A 23,614-nucleotide genomic window follows, 5' to 3' on the forward strand; every position below is an offset into this window, starting at 1 on the left:
TATCTTTAGAATTTCCGATACACAGTCTGGCGCGCTGGAATAAAAATGTTTTTTCTTCCGTACAGTGTTGCTACTGCTAGCTTCGAAATCGTTGCGTTTGTTAATCAAAAATTCATTGAAGAGTTACAAATTATGAAATCGATAATAAAACAAATTTCGAATTCAAATTAGGATTTCCACATGCCCATATTCTATGGAAGATTACGTTATTCAAATGTTGATATCTCTAGATACCGTTGTTTTATCACAATGCGAGAAACATACATACATTCATGCGCAGATTCTTCCTGATTTAATTTCTTTAACCCTTTCCGGCACGCTACCTTTTAAAGTTGGAGTTTTGATTTTAAAAAAAAAGGTAGGCAGTCTAATTAGGCCTAGAGGACTACACAAGTAAAATTTTTTGAAGATAGCACTTATCGTTTAACTCTGTGGGTGTGCCCAAAGTGTGCACACTGATTGAATAGAGCTTCGAAAAGATTGCTGAAACGAGCATTGTTGTCAACGAACTGACCGATGGAATGCTTAGAAACAAAGAATACAGACTCTCAGTTGTCCTAGATTGTCGGTGAGCCCGGTCTGGGCCCACCTAGGGTTCGCCGTTTGATTTTAGCAAGATTTCAAGGTAAAAATTTAAAACTAATATAGAATAAGGAGATTAGCATACAGCCAAAAAAATAACATAGAAATTTCTTTTCAAACAAGTCCTTTTATACCCTTAAAAAAATCTGGAATATTTCTTTAAAAAATTAGGGTCTTAAAAAACTAAACATGGCTAAAATATATGAACTGGTTTGTGTCGAGCTGCCATCTCTTATAAATAAAGAAGGTTCAGAGTAACCTACAGTAACCTATAAATCATTTTTCATTCAATTTTTCTGTGCGTACAGAAGAAAATTTTAGGTGTGTTCAAAGCAGACACACTGTGCCGCAAAGGGTTAAATATAATGCAGAGCCATAACATTTGGTGGCAACAATCGGAAAAGTAAAACAAGGCTTATCGTGAATTGACGCAAAATGCCAAAACGAAATTAATAGTCCTTCTGTGCATATTGCCCCTTTGGAGTAAAAAAAAAAGCTAATACTGGACAAATAGCTATCTAACTTATAAGGTATTTCTCCCGCCTTCCTAGCGTACCTTCGTGGTGTGGTGGTCTGCACACTTGGTCGGTATTCCAGAGGTCCGTGTTACGAGTCCCGGCGAATGCATTGCATATTTTTCATCTTTCCTGCTTCCAAAAAATATCTAATGCCTTTACAGTGGCCGCGCGAACTAAAAGGGTGTTGGATGAAGATTCTCCGCACCCAGGATTTGGTGATTGGGTCCCCTAAAAACCTCAGTCGATCTTTAAAAGGGGGAGTATATAATGTATTTCTCTTGCCTTCCGAGCGTGCCTTCGTGGTGTGGTGGTCTGCATACTGGGCCGGTATTTCAGAGGTCCATGGTTCGGTTCCCGGCGAAGGCGGTTGATCATTTTTCATCTCTCCGGCTTTTCCACTTAACATAAATGTCTCTACAAACTTTTAATGAGGGTCCTATACTTATATTTGGGAAAGTTTTGTACGTGTTATGAAAAAATAAAATTACAAGAAGTTTGACTTCCGTACGACAAAATTTGACCGGTATATTTAATTTCAGAATTCGCAATTTTTCATGTCATTTTCAACTTGCCGTGAAGAATCGGTTTATTAAATTAGAATAATTCTAGAAAATAAGTTTAAATGAAGTGCAGCAAAAATGTATGTAATTTAGTGGGCCGCACAAGTGAGTCGTGTGGTGTCCACACCAGATTTTTTTTTTATTTCATTATTTGTAGAAAGATGATTGTCAGAATTCTCTACTATCCTTCAATATTTTAAAATAATAATAGCAATGATTCAGTGCCGTGGCATGCGTATATCCGTAGTAATAATATTACATTACTTCAATATTTCTCACATTACATCAATATTTAAATTCCGGAGTGACCCGGCTTCGTGCTTTTTAACTCTTAACAGAAAATGCCATAACAACTAAGATGCTCAGAAGCCGGAATGAGACAAGCTGCACCGTAACTTTGCTTTATTTTGAATCAAAGTAATGAAAGGAAAGTTTAATTATTCTTGTGATATTTCATTTAACTCTTCATACCTTAGTAGGACTTGGATATCGATATTAGCTCTGAATGCATATCTCATTTTCGACAGCAAGGGCTCGGAAAGCGTTCAGCATTTGAGAAATGAAAGAATCCTTTGACATATTGGAAATGCAATATTTATGATGCGAATGACCTTTTCGAGAAGGATGGATTGGAGGTCAAATAAGGGGAGCAGTTTTGCTTCACCGCAAAGAATTATAAAGGTTATTTATATGTAGGCATTCTTGGTCAAACTGCAACTAAAATTTGGCACACTGATTGTAATCATCCATATCAGATGGTCATACTTATGGCATTAAATCGATCAAAATTATATGTAGCTTCTGCAATTGTAAGGAAAAAATTTAAGACAGTAAATATTCATACAATATTGTATACGAATTGCTTAAAATTTGCAAATAAAATTTCTTATTGACAGAGCAGTTGACGAATCTATGCAATTCAAATAATCTTATCTAATCGCAAAAGAAATGGGAAGCTTCATGTGTATAAGAAATTTTATATAAAAAATGTACGTAGACTTTTATTACGTAGACGTATAAATGTACGTAGAGGTAAAAAACACAGAACTGAGGTTGTTTTTCATGGGAATATGATAGAAGAAATACATGCATACTGTTATGAATTATACATATATGTAAATAATTTTAGTGAAGTTGCGTTTAAAACTGTAATATCTTTTGTATAATGAAACATGAAAAATCTAAAAATAGCGAAGCTCTGCAGGAAAAATAAGATTATAGGGGCAAGTCTATTTAACATTATGTTAAATGGCTGTCTCGCTAAATTGGCGAGATATCGCCAAGCTGGTGATGGATTTGGTGACTAATTTCTGTCGCCGAAAGGTGCCAAACTTTTGGTTAGTCGCCAAAACCATCTGGCCCGGTCCCTGTACAACAATCGTTGGTACTGTAATTGATTCCTATATGTAACTAAAACCGTATCCGGCCTTTGTATGTAACTTTAACTGTGTATGCCTTCCAGTAATTTCAAGAAATGGAAAGTACTAGAGATTTCTCGGCGGCTTAAGGAAAGTATATAAGCCCAGAGAGATCATGATTTCTCAGTTTTAGTTCACAGCTGACTTACGAATATTGAGAGATCTCCGTGTGAGCTTCGCTCTATGAAACTGCTTTGCATTGCATTGTGTGTAACGCTTAGTAGCTTGAACCTATAACTACTGATTGTGCTCTATTACACGGATAAGAGCTGTACGAGTATTTTTGTGGAAAGTTCTATAACTGTAAAGTGTTTTGATCAAATAAATTTTATCAAGTTATTATCCGCTCTGTGGGCATTGAGTCCATTACGAACCCATACGCACGTAAAAACAATACATTTACTGGTACTAGATGACGTAAATGTGCCATAAAGCTAAGTATGTTTGAAATATAAATTTATGAATAAAATTTAATTCTAACAGTTCAAAATGCGTTAAATTTTTGTAGTACTTGTATGTGCAATACAGATCTTATAATAAATTTTTGGAAAAAATAAATTCAATAATTTTCTGCATATATACAGAAAATCAATCGATCTTCTAAAGGTCATTCAAAACATGAATTTCTCTCCAAAACAGTTTCCTAATTCAAAGTCAGATAGCAAAATCTTCATGAAATTCAGATACATCTATATGACTTGTTTTACAATCTCAAAATAAAATTTTACGTTTTATGTAGTCATACTTGAAATTAATGTGGCTAATATAAATAATATGTTTCAGCAAAATTATCATTGAGATAAAATCAAGAACTTTTTTCGCGCTTTATCTACCGAGTTTGGTAATTAATGAAAATTCTAAAAATTCATTTGGAACACTTAATATTTTGGAGAAATATGGCATTATCTGAAACACAGAGCAACATAAAAAAAAATCTAGAATTTAAATTTAAAATGGAATTTTGCTCTAGTTGAGAAAGCAGAATTGATATCACCATTTAATATCGAGAAAATATACCGTGTTCTTTTAGATATTGCGGTAGATGATTCTAAAGTTATCGACTGAAGATTCTCAAGCCGACCCATTTCCAAAAAAAAATTTTAGTGAAATTCTTTTTCTCAATTAACATTTGGTACGACATCTTAAGCGTTATAAAAGTTGTCAGCAAATTATGTGAAACCCGATAATCAATATGAAAACTGTTGCAAAATATCTGTATATCGATCAACATTTTGGAAACATTATTGATTCTGCTAAGAAAAGATTAAATGACTTCAATATCGATCCTGTTTTTCCAGCATTTCGCAAGAGAAAAAGGAAATGTTTCCCTATGAAATATAAAATAAATCTGTAAAAGATACTATCCTAAATTTCCAAATCTATTTTATACTCTTCAAACATTACCATATCAATATTTACAGAAAAATTTGCACACAGTTAACACAACACAAAGATTTTAAACTTATCTGCGGCATAAACAAATTTAAAAGAAGGTTCACAGCTAAAGCAGAACGGCGATATAATCCTAACTTTCGGAATATTAATTTTATGACTAAATTAATTAGGAATTAGAGACCCTGCTAATTTTTGTAAAAGGAGATTTCCTCACATTTTTTTTTTAAATTCTATATATGAAAATAAATAAATCAGTACGTTTCCAAATGTTGTTATAGTACTAGCTTTACCTTAGCTGTATTGGTTGCTAACCCGAAAAGGAGTTTTCCAAAGCTAAAATCAGTAAAAAATAGTTTGAGATTAACAATGTAAGAAGGACGTCTTACACGTCCTTCTTACATTGTTAATCTGACACATATTTTATGGGCTGTTCACACATACTTTAAACGATTTTCGTAATATTTAAACAAATATTTTACCTAAATTTTTGTGTTTCAAATGTTCTATTTCATAATCCTTATTCTTCACTATCTTATTCTACCGTAATTTCCAAAACAATAAAGCCTTTTGTAGTATTGGAAGATATTCTTTATTCTTTCCTCTTGAACAGCTTTCTCAAGCCCAAGGAAGATTGTAGGTTGACATTTGGACAATCCACTTTTTAAAAGTCCAAAAGCGCAAAAATCGATGGTTGGTACATCAGGAAATTTCGCAGGGACATGAGTGAAGGGTATAGCCTAGATACCCGTTTCTTATTCCATTTTTCCCTACGAAATTAACAGTGGATTTTGACGCGCGGCTGCTTGCTTTGTCTTGATGCAGTTCCACTGATTGATGATACTATGGGTAAAGAGAAATTATTTTATATTTGAAAATTGGGTAAAAACATTTTTTTATAATAATACATGGAGTTGATCTTAACATTTTTCTCCACTGTCTTTATTTTTAATTTGCTATTATATTAAAAAACAGTAGCAATCATGAATCCCTTTTAAAAACTTCTCTAGATACTTTGAACCATGCTCTGAGATCATTTTGTTCTCTTTGATGATAAAGAATGGATCTCTTTTATCGCAGTCATTTAAATGCACCCAAGATTCATCTATTGCGACAATATTTCTCCCCCCTCCAGATAAATGCTTCTCATAAAGAATTCTGCAGCGCGTTCTGCGTTCGCGATAAGTCACAGTGAAAGACGATGATGCATATTATGTCCCCCCTCCCCCGAATTTAAGATTCACATCAGCATTTCACCTTGTTTATAGTTGACACGGAGCATTTTAATGATTTTGCAGGTGGCCTTTGACTTTACTGATTTTCTTTTAACGATAAAGATCTTCACTTTGCAACATTCGAAATATTCCATTTTTCCTTTGATAGTATGTATTTGGAATAATTTTTCCACTTGAAGCCAAACTTTGATCCCCCCCCTCTTTCTTGTTGACACTACTACCTATCGTAGCTTTAGATAAGGAAAAACCATGGCTTTCACAGAGTTTCTGAATAATCAGATGCGAATAATTTTCTTCGGAAAGAACAGAAACATAGCTTTCCCTACATTGTTTCTTTAAAAGCGCCATTTTGCATGAAAACAAAATTGTGAAATAGCAGACGATAATTTATACTTTCAAAAATACAGTTGTGGTTAAAACAAAAATTTCCAAGCAGACGATTTTTTTAAATCGATATAAAGAGGATTTTTTAAGTAAAATCGTCTAAAAAATGCTCGAAAAGCCCCTGCAATTTCTCAATGATATCAACAGAAAATGAAAATGAGCATTTCAGACATGCAAGGACTTTGCAAAAGATCTGATTAAGAATTTTGTAACAGTTAGAGCTAGGAGAATAAAAATGCAGTTAATAGTACATTATAATAAACTAGTCCAAAATATTTCGTAAATAAAATTCGTTTTTTAAATTACTTTTTTAGATAATTTTTTTCAATACACAATACACTTTGTATTTAATAAGCTAAATAAATAGAAGTTTCTTGGAATTAATTTAATTTTAATTCAAAAATTACTATATTTTCAGGAGGCGCTGAAATACGGCCTTGCCCTCGTACTTAAGTGACGGCCCTCCAAGATGGCCTAATTTTATGACAAGAAATTGCTATTTCAACAGCACTGAAGAAATACAGAAAACCGTAACACCAGATCCTTAAACACTGTTCCCAAAGATGAATTCTAGGAAGGAATCAAGCAGAAATAGGAATATGCCAAACGTTGTATATAGGTTAAGAAATAAAAATGTTGTTTTCTTCAACTTTCAGTTTTGTACGACTTACTCTTAAAGCTCCGTTTAAAGCTGCATAAACACACTATATGCATGCATTTTTTTTTAAACAATGAAAAGCAGCCACTTCTGTAGATCGTAAGCAAAAATCTCTCTGTTTCATTTTCAGAACGTGGCATTTCTAATAGATGTTTTTCAAGTTCAAATTTTGTACACGTACGCACCTGTTATTCTTAGTTAAACTATAAAAAAAAATACTAATATAACAATAATGGTACAGTTAGCCTTGGAACTCGATGATACCGACTAATGCAATCTAACCAATGTGACACAATCTGGAATTCTTATCAGATAACTTCTAGCAGTAAATTGCAGAGTGATATCAGAATCAATAACAACAACAAAACAAAACAAAACAAAACAAAACAAAAAACAAAAAAAAAAAAAAAAAAAAAAAAAAAAAAAGAGGGGGAAAGGAAAAAAGAACTAGTTTGATAAACACAAGCTTCTGAGGAAATATTGATCTGTCCTTCCACTTTTGCTAAAATATTTCTTCTGCCCTTGGATACAGTGAAAGATGGCGGCTTCCCAACGAAAGATCTTTCAATTAATTCCTGTAACGCAAATTATTAGCCAACTGTGTATTTATCTTAGCTTAAAAATTTATCTTATTCTATTCTAATTTAAATTGAGATAAACATAAATGCTAATAGACTTCAAGTAAAAAATTCCTGTTATAGAAATTTGACTTTTAATGCATTTTTATAATGGTTTCTTTTTAATTCCGTACATATAATCCTGTTATAGATAAAAAGAAGATTATTAGTATTTTACACGAAAATTCGATTGCATCTTTGTTATCAAAAATTGCATTTAGGAACTGGAGCAACATAATATTATACAGACTTTAAAATCTCTTAGATATGTTCTGGTTTAAGATATTTTTCCTTTTATTCTATTTAAGATATTCCTTCTAGATAAGGTATTCTATTTAAGATATTCCTTCCTAGGTTTAAGATATTCCTTCTAGTTCAAGTAGTTCAAATATAAAAATTATGTTCTAGTATACTAAATTCCTGATCATTTGTGTGCAAATATTTGCTAATTTTGTGTGTTTTATAGACTGTCCTAACACCCTACCCTTAAAATGTCATGAAACTGATTACAAAAATGGAAAAAACTTGCAGTTCCCACCCTTTCCTTTTAAAAACTTGTGATTTTTGATACAGTGAATTTCATTGCTAAAGACTAGAATACGTTAACAGTTAAGTGCTAATTTATGCGTGGAAAAGAATTTATACTGATATTACAAAATTGGAAGAATATTAAATGAGTAGAAAGAAACAACATCATTGCGAAAGCAGGATTACTTCTTTCCCCTATTATCCTTGCATTCATTAACAACGATATTCGGAAATTCGTTATATATTGAAGTAAAACAGTAAAATTTGCATTTAATCTTCCACTTAGTCAATGGTTTTTACGAAATAGTCATCAGGCCTGAAAATTATTAGGTATGAGGGAATGGAATTTGCACAATTTAAGTTTCATTAATTCAACAAATTTCATTGACAGCTGAACAATATTTTCCTTAGTAGAAATTAAACTAAAAACCGGGAAATTAGGTTATCTAGCGGGAGACTAGGACATCGGATGAAATACCCATGAGGAATTTCTAGGTAAAAATGGGGGCAGAGCCTGGCAGTTATGTGAATACGTGCATTGATTGTAAGTAGGTTCTTCGAAGCTCAGACTTCATAATGTACAAATAAATAAATAAATAAATAAATAAAAATGCCTGATATATTCCAGAAAGATTTCTTAATCTTAAAATCCTTAACAGAATTCAATGGCGTAAATAGGGGTATGCAAGATTTGCTTATGCATAGGGGCCCCTGAACTACATACGTTTAAATTTTTAAAAAATAGCTTCTTTATATATATGTGTGTGTAATATTTTTGAAGCATAGAAGGGGAATTAGCTTGCAGTCATTGTAGCTTACAGATGAAGATAACAAAACATGAACTTGATTGCTTGAAGAATTTCCAGTCTTTATATCCACGCATATAAAATCATTTCAGTAGATATTTATCCAATCGTAATAAAATCAGATACATTTCTTTAATTCAATCATAATGAAATATGATAAATTGCTATGTACATTGGTTTCTTAAAATTAAGACGCAGGCACTTTAAAGAAGCGAAGCGGGAAGATATTAGCAATGTAGAAGCAAGCAGAATAATAACAACTAGAGACAAGCCATGATTGGTTAAGATTAGTTTTAGTTGCCCTTTTTCCAGTAGCGTTACATAACAGAGAAAAATCTCGAATTTGGGAGAACAGATGTATTTAGGGGTAGAGCACCAAATCTAGAATGTTAATTTTAAGGTCACCAATTATTTTTAAAGCAGCTATCGTATTTTGTTCTGCTTTACACACATACACATATATATAAATATTCTAAATAAAAGTAATTAAAAGCATATATGTGTGTGTGCATAATGAAAATAAGTATAATTAGTGACGATGGAAGGAACCTTTGACCGATGACCAGTGGTGATGGCATAGTTGCGTAGGAGAAGGATGAATGATGAGTAAACGCATAATTTATTTCTGAACATTCTTAAAAGATATTTTTTCTACATCACTACATTACGGCGGCGAATAATCACTGTAGGATTTATCTATGATTTTTTTTTACATTTTTTAAATAATAGGTCTAGATTACTTAAGATATAGCTATACTTAAAAATATAAATAAATCTTTGCTTATATTTCTTTTAAACTGCTACACATCATAGTCACTAAAGTTCAATTGTAATTTAAACAAGGGAACTCAAGATGAAGACAACAATAAATAACCCAAATGAGAATTAACAACATAAAATATCACATTTCTGCTTATTCTTCTAACTTTGCATGCAACTTAACTAATTTAGTGACAGAAAGACCTCCAGATAGAGACAAGAACTTTTGTGAAGTTTTCATTTTCAATAATTTCAAAATTATCAATTCAACTTAAAATATTTTCAGAAATTACATTAACCTGCTTATCAGTATCAATAATAGCAGGAGAGTTATTGCTCCTAACATGAACATTGAATCTGATGATAATTTAAGGTGGAATACTGTGAATTTGGATATCTCAGTTGTGCTGGTTCTTCTTTAGATTTTTATATGTCCCTTCTCCTAGCATCTGGAATGCATCAAAATTTCTCTCGACTGCGTCATTTCTAGATCAATCCATACATATGACTTAATAACGCTGATGACGTAACTAATTCGGAACCTAAACGGAAACTTTCTCTGGGTGAGCTTCCATTTTGGATAACTGCGCACTTTTGCTTCAATCTCTGTTCTCGCTAAGATGCTGCTAGCTGCTTTCTTCTTATTGCAACAATATCAAAAATGTATAAGTTCTTGAATAGAAGTGATTAGAGTGCCAAGTGAATTGTGGCCTCAAATGTGAATTGAAGTAAAGATGAATATATAAACTGCCTCGGCTGCCAACCCTCTTGTTCTTTACGGATTCAACATTCTACGCCATCCACATGCATATCCAAGTCTTTTTCATTACATATGCATGTGTAATGTAAAAGAAATTGAAAAAAAAAAAAAAAAAATGTTCTACCATCATATTATGTACATCAAAACTTGTAAGTTCGCAGAAAAAGCGAAAGAAGTTGAATACTTTTGTTTTGACCTTTTGCCGGACGAACGCTTTCAAGCCATTTATTATGAGCCTTATTAGTAATAAATGGTGACAAACTGGCACTCAGGCTTTAGAGAACAAATTCTCGAGGCAAGCGTGTGAAAGCGTGGACCTTCGTGAATAAGAGTTCCAGTCCAATTCTTCCGGTTGGCGTGGTGAAAGAGCGATAGGAATGAAGCAAGGAGGAAGGAAATTTATTCCCATGGAAAGAAGGTATGGGGGAAGAAGTCCCTGTATTTAAAAAACTTGATTTTTTACTAAAACCTGATAGAACTATTTTTAAGAAATGAGTTGTATTATTGCCTCATATAAAATTTTCTCGGAAATAAGGAAAAGATTAAGTTACCTTTCCAGTGCGCCTAGACATTGTTGACTACAAAGCTTTCTTAGATAATTGATTTACGTAGATTTCATGATAATGGTTTAATGCAGAACAAAATTTTAAAAATAAGTAAATAAAAAAAATCTGAAAGGTTTCAGTATGTCCAAAGGGGCGATTTTTTAACGTTTTGTGTGTTACCTTTATTTATTAAACGATAAAATTCAGTTCAATAGCAATGTCGCAAAATAATTTTAAAATGAGCATATCTTTAGAATTTCCGATACACAGATTCCAAATTTCAAATTTGGTCTTCCACATGTCCATATTCGTAGGAGGATTACGCCATTCAAAATTCGATGGCTCTGTGTACCGCTATTTTATCACAATGCGATAAGTATACATACATTTATGCAGATTTTTCATTATTTAATTTCTTCAAATATAATGCAGGACTCTAACATTTGGTGGCAACAGTTTGAAAAGTGAAACGGAGATTTATAGTGATTCAACGCAAAATCGCAAAACGAAAACAATAGTCCTTCAGAGACAAAGCCCCTTTGGACTAAAAATCTCATTTCTCGGATTCTGTCAATTTAAAATTCCTATATCTTGCCATCACAATCTTTTGCAAATGGGAGCTTTTTTCCCTCCCATAAATTATGTATAATATCTGGTTAGTTTCTAATTCTTCTAATTCATGCACAGCAAATTTAAAGTTTTTCGTTTAATAATAAAAGTAATTTTTTACTGACAATAAAATCTTATTCGATATTATAAAATAAGATGATTAACAATTGATGCAAATGTATTTTTAGCCTTTCGCATTCCACAGAAAAAGGATGAGAATATAAAGAATACAATGATCACAATTAGCAAAAATTTGTTGTCCAAGTATATCCAAGAACAAATCTTCTGCAAAGAAAGTGTACGTATAGATGAAAAGATTCCATAAACTTAATGCCAACCAGTTTGGGACAAATTCTCCCATACCCATCAGTTTCAAGAATAACGAGCCAAATAAAGCCCTAACAACTTAAGAATACTCTTTTTACAAGATAAAAATATATAGGAGTACAAGTAAAAATACTAGAAAAAAGATACTTAAAACAAATATTAATATAATTAAAATTCGCGACATAACATTCAGTTTCAAGAATAACGAGCCAAGTAAAGTCCTAATAACTTAAAAATCCTTTTTTTACCAGACTAAAATATACATGAGTACAAACCCCACTTTCTTGAACAACTAGGAAAAAAAAAGATACTTAAAACAAATATTAATACAATTAAAATTCGCGACATAACAGAAGCCTTAAAAATTTCAAGGGAAGCAAAGGAAATTATGCGTGGAGCTGGGATGAAGCTAAGCAAATGAGTGACAAATGATAATCAATTAGTTAAGAAATGGGAAGAAGACAATTTTAACATTCATCCACTGAGCTCAAATGAAAAGATACTCAAAGTATTAGGAATTCAATGGGGCATTCAGGAAGATAGTTTGAGTATGGAGACTTCTTGTTTGATTGAAATTTCGAGAAGAAAGAAAAGTACCAAACGCTTCATCCTGCAAACATCTGGAAAAATATATGATCCCCTCGGATCATCATTCGCTGTTAGAATAAAACTTTTACTACAAAAGCTACCGCTACGTAAACTGCCATGGGATGCTGAGGCTTCCTTCTGATTTGAATGACGAGTGGTCTCAATGGTGCAGCGAGCTTTCAGAACTTAGTAACATTAGTATTCCAAGTTTTGTTTTGGGCTCACGTAATGAAGGTATGGAGATCCATGCTTTTTCTGACGCAAGCCAAAAGTCGTATTGTGCAGCCGTTTACGCAAAGGTACAGAATCGAGAACAAATTTCTGTAAATTTGCTGACCTCCAAGAGCAGAGTTTTATCTGTCAAAAAGGTTTCTTTGCTTCGATTGGAATTGTTGGGTGCATTGATTGCTGCAAGACTGGGAACAGAAATAAAAAAGGTTATGGATCTTAAAGGTTCATCTAATATCTTTTTTGGGGTGATTCTAAGGTCGCATTGTACTGGACCAAAGAATCCAGCAGAAGATGGAAATCTTTGGATCAAAATCGCGTTGACGAGATTCAGAAGTTGACTATTCCAGATTCATGGTTTTATTGTTCAAACAAGAACAATCCAGCCGATCTTCTAACGCGTGGAGTTAGTGCCTCTTCTTTAGTGAACAATTCTAAGTGTGGACTTAGGCAAAATTTTTGACAAGGCCATGCCTTCCCTACAAGTGCTTACGGCCAATAGTTCCAGAGCTTGAGCACCTAACACCAAGTGAAAAGGAATCCTTTGGTCGAGAAAGCAAAAGTTCTATTGGCATTAATGACATTTCTAAGAGAACTATGTTAATTGAGATGAACTCTAACAACATAACAATTATTATAAAATTATTAATGTCTTATATTTTTAGGTTTATTTATAATGGCAGGAATATATCAAGAAAGGTAGGCCCTTTTCAACTAGAAGAGGTAAGAATAGCTGAGGAAACGCTTATTAAGCATTAGCAGAGGGCTCTATTTTGTAAAAAGGGCATAACAGGAAGTTCAAAAATTTACATCCCTTTGTTGATCGTAAAGGAATAATTCGTGTTGGTGGCCGTCTTCAAAAAGCGTCTTTACCATTTTTTCAGAAGTATCCTGCGATCCTCCCAAGAAACTCTAAGTTAAGTAAGATTTATTTTTCTAGTGTGCACAGAGGATTATTGCATGTTGGCCCTCAGGGATTACTGAATGCAGTACGTTTAAATTACCACCTAACGATAGAGATTTCGCGCGAAATACAGTACATCTTTGTGTAATATGCTTTAATGCAAACCAATTTTGTCGTCACAAATTATGAATAATTTACCATATAAGAGAGTTAATAAAATAATAATTAGTGTTTCAGGTTTGTATCTATGTGGTCCCTTTTATGTAACTTACAAGCATCAGAGAAAGGGCGTGCTAAATAAAATTTACATTTGTGTGTATATATATATGCTTTGTGACACGAGCTATCCATCTTGAGCCTTTGTCAGATTTGACGCTTAGTGCTTTTATTTCCATTCTTAACTCGTTCAGGACCAGCATCCCGCATACGCGACGCAACGATTCTGCTCCTACGAGCCCAGCGTCGCATATACGTGACATTAAAAGGGAACGATTTATTTGAATTTTTAAAAGCCAGTAAATGGAGCTAAGTGGTGATTGTTTTCACATGGGTTGATTCATACGGCATTTGACCTTCATGTACTGGCATTAGTTTCTTTTGTGCTTCTGGTTTTGAGAGATTTATTGAAATAAACAAACTGGAAATCACGGCTCTTTATTACTGCGCCTGCGAATTAAAGGGGCACACGCGTTTTTGTTTATTTCGTTAGGATTTTTTTTTTTTTTTCTATTTATTTTGAAACTTAACATAAGCTTTGATGGTTAATTAAAAAGTAACATTAAAACATTATTACAGAAGGGGAAAGACTATCAGCTTTCTCGACGCGTAATGCGTCCTGCTCGTATTTCTCAGGAAAGAGCCAGCGTTTTTGTTTTTCTTACTCAATTTAATAGGTCATTATACATAATGCCTTTAATGGTCATTATATATAATGAACAGGCGTTATATTTTGGTATATAATGTACTTACTTTACATATAATGTAATTACATATAATGTATACACTGACGTAATCAGTAACGGATACCCCGCCAGTGGGGGTCTTTCCTTGATCACTTTCAGGTCATCGTGGACGCTGTTTTCGATTTAGAAAAACAAGAAGTTTTCTAATATGAACCTGATGTCACACAGGGTTTGAGCATGAAATATTTCTGAGTGCCTTTTGAAGCAGTTTTGTGATATGTGTTGGGGGTTATATTCAATTACCTTCCATTAGCCATGGCTAAGAGACCTTACTTAAAAACTTAAAAATTTGTCCAAAACCACCGGACACTCCAACTTTCCGTCTAATTGGAAGACAGTTTCTGAAAATTTACGTTGACGGAGAAGATAATAAATGTAGGAGAAGATGCGTTGTGTGCGCTAAAACCAAGGAAAAGCAAACAACGTATTTTGAGTGCGAAATATGCAATGTAGGACTGTGTGTCGATCCTTGTTTTATTTCACACAGAGCAGAATTTTTAAATTGGAATTTAGTTATGTACAGGTAATTCTTGGTTTATATATATATATATATATATTATATACATATATATATATATATATATTTATTTATTTATTTATTTATTTATATATATATATATATATTTTTCGTATTTGTAACTTTTTTTTCATGTTTATATTATTTGTTTCTGCGTGTATAGTTATGATTTTAGTATTTTGCCTGTTTAATTTATTTCTATTAATGTGATATTCTTTGTATTAATACACATTAAAAACAAGTACATTAAATACGCAGCTTCAAAAATTGAAGTCATAATATCAAAATGTTGATTTTATACGATTTTTTGGTAAAATTAGGCTTAACTGCTGAAAATGCGCGGACCGGTGGCGACGATCAATTTCAGCAGGTTCGGTCCCATGACTGCTCTTCGTTCTTCTGGCGCTGGTCCTTAAGGGGTTAAGCGTTTCATGACAAGACGGGGCAGGTGTGTGAAAATATTCACCAAAAATGCCCCTAATTTTGTAGGAGCTAATTCTCTACTGAAGAAATTTTACAATGTAATTAATTTTCCTGACAAAACTTTGGCCTCATACTTCACGTCCGAAAGAATAGAACTTTATCCCCCCCCCCCCATCAAGTCCCTTCATTTTGGAGGGCTATGGGAAGCCGGTGTAAAGTCCGTAAAACATCACTTAAAGAGAACGATAGGAAATTTGCGGTTTTCGTATGATGAGTTTGAAACAAGAATTGTGCAGGTAGAGGGAATACTAAATTCGAGACGTCTTACACCCATTTCCAATGATTCTGATTGCTATGAAGTTCTGACCCCAGTTCATTTCTTGATAGGGAGATCGATACGCAGTGATAATAAACGTACATGAAAATCAATAAAACCGGTGGCAGAGAACAACGAAAGTAGTTCAGATTATTTGGAAAAAATGGTCGAATGACTAGTTAGGAACTCTGCAGCAGAGAAACAAGTGGATGGTAGAAAAGGATAAAGTACTAACGAGTACCATAGTACTAACAGAATATTACTGTTAGTACTATGGTACTCGTCAAGGAGGATTATTTGCCAATTTGCAAATAGATTTTAGGTTGGGTTATTAAAGTCTATTATGGATCTGACAATAATGTAAGAACTGTTAAAATCAAAACAAAATCAGGAGAATTAAAAAGAGCGATCACAAAGAACGCCGTGCTTCTTATAGAAAACTGAACTGGTTTTGTATAATTTCTTGAAATTTTGCAATTTCAATCCGGTGAAGTGTTAAATCCCTTTGAAGCCAAATGGCGCTGTCATCGTTACTATTTACAAAAGAATGCTTAAATTAATTTTTAATTAATTAAATTTTGAATTGCTTAAATGGCGAAGCAGAGTGAATCTGGTTGCCTGAGTGTCTTCAACAAATGTGTAAAATAAAGATAATGAGATATTATAGTTTGTTAACTAGCAGTTTAATTAAGAGTTACAAAACACATTGAATTGGCCGGGTCAATAAACATTTAAAAATGACTTAGACACTTATACTACAACAAAACAGCAATACACATACGGATTTTCCCGTATTTCTTCAATTAAATCGGGATCTATTTCTACCGTTCAGGATCTCACAGTTGCAGCTATCGCCATATTCAAAATTACCCGTGATCCTTCAGAAGCAGGACTTTCGTCTGATTAGTTGATCTCTACGTGGAACACAGCTGCTAAGGAAACATTTTCGGAAAGATTTCAAATGTTCCTCATAGCCGAGACATAACTTCCTCGGCTAAACGGTACATTTCTCAGAAACCTCCCGTTTCAACCAGTGCTACTAGAATCTCTTTTCTCGGAAATGTCCGCGTGCGTCGCTTGATATGACAGCCCCTCAAAAGGGAGAGTATATAATGTACTTCTCCCGCCCTAATGACTCTACAAGGTAATTAAATCATTGGTATTGAGTTTCAGGCATTGAAAAGGTTGCACTTATGTTTCATAACCTTCAGAACCTGTGAGGTAGCATGAACTTCATGAATACTTCAGCACGGTAGGGGTAATTCAGGATATTTCACTTCTCGAACAAACTCACTCATGTCGAATTTAGCATCTGTCGCTCATGAATAATTTTAATGATTAGGTCTTAGCAATCGCTCAGTAACCATTTTTTCTATGGTCGTCGGTGTACACCCTAGGGTTATGTACAACATTCGGATCTTGATGATCATCCGTTGAAGAATATCGGAAACCGACACATCATGAACCTGGGCTGCAGTAGAGGTCTCGAGCTCGTCCATTCAAAACATACGGTATTTCTCCGTGTATAAGACACAATTTTCTTTAAACTTTTCGTGTCTAAAAACTGGGCGTGTCTATACAACTATGGCAGCGGCGCAATGGAAATGCCAGCGGCGGCGTTGCGGCGAATGAAGACAAGGGTGAAAGATTGTCGATGACGCATACGGGAGGTGCGTCTTAACCCGAAAGATTGTCGACGACGCGTATGAGAAGTGCGTCTTAACCCTTAGAATCTCAAGTTCTTAGAATGTCAAGGCCTTCGCTAACCTATTTTTTAAAAAGCCGAAACGTCTATCTCATTTGAGATTCAAAACAATCCCCTCTCTTTCATTAAGGATCAAAGTGGTGCGAAGGTTTCAAAAGATATCATTTCTAGCAAACAAGTTCTCCCTCCCCGACTTCATACTAAATCACCTTTAATCTACAGATAAGGAACTACAAAAGAATCCCTTTAGGGTAAACCTGTTTGCAGCAAAGATGAATTGATATAATACAATGTATTTGGGGAAACTGAACCTTGGATTATTAGTCCAAAGGGGCTTTGTCCCTGAGGTACTACTGTTTTCGTTTTCCAATTTTGCTTCGAATTACTCTGATTGTCCGTTTCACTTTTCAGACTGTTGCTACAAAATATTATCGCCCTGTTGCTACAAAATATTTGAAGAAATTAAATAATGAAGAATCTTCATAAATGTATGGCTGTTTCTCGCATCGTGATAAAAGAACGGTACCTAGAGAAATCCAATTTTGAATGAAGTAATCCTGCTGCGAATATGGGTATCTGGAAGCCCAAATTTGAATTTGTTTCATTACCAATTTCATATTTTGTAAAACTTAACGAATTTTTCGCTAACAAACTCAAGGACTCCAAAGCAAACAATGGCAACGTTGTAGAAAATATATATATATATATATATATATATACACTTTTATCTCTAGGGCGCGAGACTGTGTATCGGAAATTCTAAAGATAGGCTCAAATTTAAAATTATTTTGCGATTTTGCTCTTGAACAGAATTTTATGGTTTAAGTGCGAAGAACATGATATTTAATAAATAAAGGTAACACACAAAATGTTAAAAAAAAATGCTCCTTTGGACATAACTTAAAATCTGAAACTTTTCAGATTTTTTTTCCCCCTTTTTCTTTCTTTTTAGTCCAAAGGGGCTTTGTTCCTGAAGGACTATTCTTTTCGTTTTGCGATTTTGCGTGGAATCTCTATAAACGGCGAATCACTTTTCAAAGTGTTGCCACCAAATGTTAAAGTCCTGCATTATATTTGAAGAAATTAAATAATGAAAAATCTGCATAAATGTATGTCTATTTCTCGCATTGTGATAAAACAACGGTACATACAGCCATCGAATTTTGAATGACGTAATCCTCCTACGAATATGGGCATGTGGAAAACCAAATTTGAAATTTGGAATTTGTTTTATTATCGATTTCATATTTTTCAAACCTTTAACGAATTTTTGAGAAACAAACTCAACGATTTAAAAGCGAGCGCTGGAAACACTCTAGCGGGGGTGGGAAAAAAAAAAAAAAAAAAAAAAAAAACTTTTTATCTTTATTCCGAGGAACTATGTATCCGAAATTCCAAAGATATGCTCATTTTAAAATTATTTTTCGACTTTGATATTGAACTGAATTTTATGGTTTAAGTGCAAGGAACGTGATATTTAATAAATAAAGGTTATGCCAAAAGAAAAGCAGAACACAAGACGTTAAAAACACGCCGCTTTGGACTAATTTAAAATCTGAAACTTTTAAGATTTTTTTTATTACTTACTTTTTTTCCCCCATAATTTAGGGGGAACACAGATGAGGTCCGACTAATGATACGAAATCTGGCAGTGATGACGAATTGTATACTGAATAATCTTTGATTTCAAAAACTTTATGACTGGTAGTTCGGTCTGAGGTTCGAATCCCGCGAACGGGCTGGCTGCATGGGTGTTTTCGTGGTTTTCCCCATGTGTAACGTGTATACGAGCCAGTTTCCCTTAGAAAGTCCTCCACGAAGGCATCCCCTCTTAGGCAGATAGCTCTAGTGTGCTTTGCCATAATTAAATACACATACACACAAAAACTTTATGCAATATTTTTCTCCTATTAAATAGTAATCTAGCAGGGTAATAAAAACCAATCCGTCAAATAAATAATTCTTCATGTTTTTTCAATTTTCGGGTCCCAAAATCAAGGTGCGTCTTATACTAGGCGAAATACGGTAGCTTTTAAGTGCACTTATGCAAACACAGGTAGGTATAGTTTGAATATCAGTTACCGAACTGACTGAAACAGCTTAAGCAGAAGACAGAGATCAAATTTGAAAGATTAAATCATTAAATTCAATGAATAAATCATTGTATTTATTTTATTATTTCATTGAATTTATTCATCAAAGACTCATTAAATTTGCCCAAAATATGAAATGAATGCATACTTTCATTTCATATTTTGAGGTGAGTGCACATATTTGGGAGGACAAAGCTTACTTTCTAAAATTAGAACTGCCGGAACCCTGTCAAATGCTGTCAGAAAGGAGTGAAAAAACAGATAAATAAAATAACTAATAATTAAAATAATAAAACAAATAAATTCAAATTCAATAAAATGTAAAAAGATAAATAAAAATTTAAAAAATTATTAAATTAATGATAAATAGTTTAATAATAAAATAAAATGATAAATAGTTCAATAATAAAATAAAATTATAAATAGTTCAATAATAAAATAAAATAAAATTCCAGCTCTAGCTGGAAATAATAATAATTCCAGCTAGAGCTCCATATAAGACTATCATTTTTTTTTTCCTTCCAGCAAGTTATTGAAAAAAGTTAAAACGATTATAACGTCACTAAATAGTATGAGAATATGGAAGTAATATTAACGGATAAGAATAAGTGTAACTTCGAAAACAAAGAGAAAAATCCAACACTTTCTGATCGCAATACCTTGCCGATATAATTCTAGCTATCAAGCAGAATGTGATAGGAAAAAATTTCTCCTAAATTTGATCCAATAACAAGTGAGAAAGAAAGTAAATATCTGTATAAATGACAGTTTTCGCTCCGTATTTGGTTATGCCTGCACGGGTTCTCTAGTGGGAAGTTATATAATCTGCTACTTTAAAACAGAAACTTCAAGGTCATTTTCTACCGCCCTATTTTTCTCGTCGACATGGGAACGATAGCTGCAGCAGACGATTCGCATCGGCTAACTGTTTACCTCCATTCCATTTCCGTTTAGCGTATGAAAAACTAGTGAACGAAGGCTGACTTTAACTGTATTTTCAAATGAGGTAGAAAAAACAAGTGTTACTATCCGTGGAGGTGGAGAAAATCAAATGAGATAGAGAAAACAAGTGTTATTATCCGTGGAGGTGAAGAAAATCAAATGAGGTGGAGAAAACAACTGTTAAAACAAGTATGGCATGCGATACTATCGCAAATGGGAGGGTGCCCACAGCCTTGAAGACCCTATTAGAAAAAAAAAAGATTATAGTGTTGGACGTGCACGAGCAGAGTATTCTGGGAAAGAAAAATTAACCTGCTCTCATAAATTATTAAATCTATGAGAGCAGGTAAAGCCTTTGGGCACTTCCAAGAGAATAAGCCTTTGACACGTGAGTAGTAATCCTGAATCACGTGACAACCGGAAGTGACGTAGATAGATTGGTGACGTTGACGGAATGACGTCACGAATAGTTTTGTTTTTATTGTGCGGCTACGATCCTATTTTTGAAAGTTTTTATTTTTTGTGGAAAAAAAATATTATGTTATCTTACAAAATGGCGTCTGCCGTATCACACCTTTGTATGTCTCCGCTCAGGTGTATGGATACTTTTCTGTGGACCAATCGGATTCTTTGAAACATGACCTCACCGTCTCTTAACCAATCACCGTTCAGATGAAATAAAGAGTTCTTACCCAATATAAGGCTATCCCGAAAAACGTTCCGCATTTCTTTCCTTGCTGTCGCCCTGAGTGTACGTACCTGCTTTTGCTTCGACCACCATCTATGATTCTCCACTGCTCTGAATGAATCAGTCACGAAACCACAATGCACCAGAAGTAAGTAACTTTTTGAAAATATACTGTTTTTAATTTTTAATCTTTTTAAAAAAGTAGCTGGAATTTTTAATGTGTGCTTAATCTGCCTTTACTTTTTTCAGATGGAAAACCTATTTGAGAAAGAACCTATGGCTTTGAATGATAAAATGCTGAGTCATGAAAACCTTGTTCGCAGCCATGATGTTCCAAGAGAATCAGCTAGTTCATTATGCCAAAAGAAAAGCAGAAGAAACAACCCATTTCAAGAAAAAAGTATGTATTTGCGAAAAGTTTATATTGTATGTGACCCCATTTTTTTAAGGTATTATATACTAAATTTTTTCTTTCAGCGCAGAGGACTTTTCACTGAAGACGCTTTTCCAGAGGAGCTTACTCACATGGGAAACAATGTCTTTGTGGGACCCAGCATTTACAAGGGAAAAGTTACTGTGCACATCCGAGAGTATGCCAAATATGGTAAAGCTTACTATCCGACAAGACGAGGTGTGAACTTTGAGCCATGGTGTTTGAATGTTCTCGCAACCAACATGACAGTGGACGAACAAGACCTGCTGGTACTCAATCTGGAGTTGCCCAAGAACTTTGTAGTCACGTATAAGGATTCCCACCTTCACTCTGAAGCAAGGAGCTCAAGGAGAATGAAAAAAGTAACCTCAGCATTACAACTACGCAGTGGGAAGAACTGATGACCAACTTTAGCCGTATCAGCGACATTGTCACCAACCTTGTTTATAAAAACATGAACTTTTGTGAAGCCTACGAAAGCATATCCGACGAACCTGTTAAGAGGGAAAATCTGCCCCAATCCTTCGAAATTTCTATGGGAAGAACACGTTTCCAAATTATTCTAAAGACGTAGCTTGAAGAGCTTCTTAACCAACAAGAAGAACTAAAATATCCCAAGCTCTTTCATAAAACAGAACTTGTTCATAAGAAGAACTAATTCTTAAAAACTCATTCATAAAACAGAAACTGTGAATGCCATTGCTCTGAGGTTCAATGCTGTTGACATCGCCAGACAATTTTTACGGAAATATTTGGGCTGAAGAATCCTATTTAATGTTACTGAAACGTATTCACTACATTACCAAGGACTGTTTAAAATCTGTGTGTTTAAACTATGTACTCGATGAAGAAAGAAACACATTTTGTACTACGAATGGTGTCTTAGGTATTGAATACTATGAATATTTGTAAAATAATTATGATAAAATGTTATTTTATTTTACAACGATCTCATGACTGTCTCCAGGTTCAGACATTATTTAAAAGAATTAATCTGTAATTAACACTTACATAAATTTTAAAAATACCTATTTAGTACAAACCTATTGATTTTTATAGAGTATAAATATTGTTGTTCTTAAACATATATATCATTACTTGTTCAACATTTGAGATGTTAAGTAGCATTCATTTTCTCTCTTGTACATGTGTTAGACCTATTTTCTAGAATCTTTATATAAGCAAGTTATTAGAAACTCTGGCATTATTTCCCTGTTCTAGTTAAATATATATAAATGAATATCAGTGTACGCTTAGATCATAACAACTGTTGTAATGAATACAACTATGTCTCAGACCTATCGGGATCCACAGGTCTCCACAAGTTTCGGGAGTGTTGCTACTTTGCATCATGCTTTAAAAGATCACGTAAAATCAAAAGACATCCAGAAATGGTTGCAAACCAAGGATTCTTATACTTTGCATAAGCATTTGAGGCACAAGTTTCCCAGGAACAGAGTCATTGTAGGAGGCTTAAACGAGCAATTTCAATCTGATTTAGTGGATATGTAATATCTTGCCTCTTTTAATGATGAATACAAATATTTGCTTAATATTTTAATTTTTAACAAAAAAAAATCAAGTTATCAGCTTATGCTTTTATTATTTTTAATAATTAAGGATTTCTTTATATTTTAAAAATATATTAAGATAAAAAATAAAAGGATATCACAAAAAATAAAAATAATTAAATACTAAACAAAGTTCAAATTATAAGATATTTCTCCCGCCTTCCTAGCGTGCCTTCGTGGTTCTGCACACTGGGCCGGTATTCCAGAGGGCCGTGGTTCAATTCCCGGCGAAGGCGTTTGTTAATTCTTCATCTCTCTTGCTCCAAAAAAAAAAAAAAAAAAAAAAAAAAAAAAACACTAATGTCTCTACAAAATATCTGGTTTAAGTAGAATTAGGGGGGTGGCCCAGCTAATTTTTGTCATACAGCCATATTTATCATGCATTCTTCCATGGCTGGCGTAACCATTGCAACCGCGACAGGCAGCAGAATTTATAGGCGCGAAAACTTTTAAAACTGGTAATGGTACCGGACGGCAGAATTTCGGACCCGCAGAGTTTGCGCAGGCCGGCAAAAAGCCCAGTGTCGGCTTCGCATTTTCCATTCC

The 23,614-nt window shown here is 33.7% G+C and overlaps 1 long non-coding RNA gene across 1 annotated transcript; it reads left to right on the forward strand.

Annotated features, from left to right (window-relative positions):
• Positions 1–20,985: 20,985 nt before the first annotated feature.
• LOC118203675 (uncharacterized) lies at positions 20,986–22,434 on the forward strand. The gene is made up of 3 exons (XR_015042904.1): positions 20,986–21,212; positions 21,314–21,464; positions 21,542–22,434. It is a non-coding gene; the product is annotated as an uncharacterized LOC118203675 (long non-coding RNA).
• The last annotated feature ends 1,180 nt before the right edge of the window (positions 22,435–23,614 follow it).

Source organism: Stegodyphus dumicola, chromosome 8 (genome assembly GCF_044657685.1).
Source record: "Stegodyphus dumicola isolate Sdum_Otavi_A_Nest chromosome 8, ASM4465768v1".
NCBI lineage: Eukaryota > Metazoa > Arthropoda > Arachnida > Araneae > Eresidae > Stegodyphus > Stegodyphus dumicola.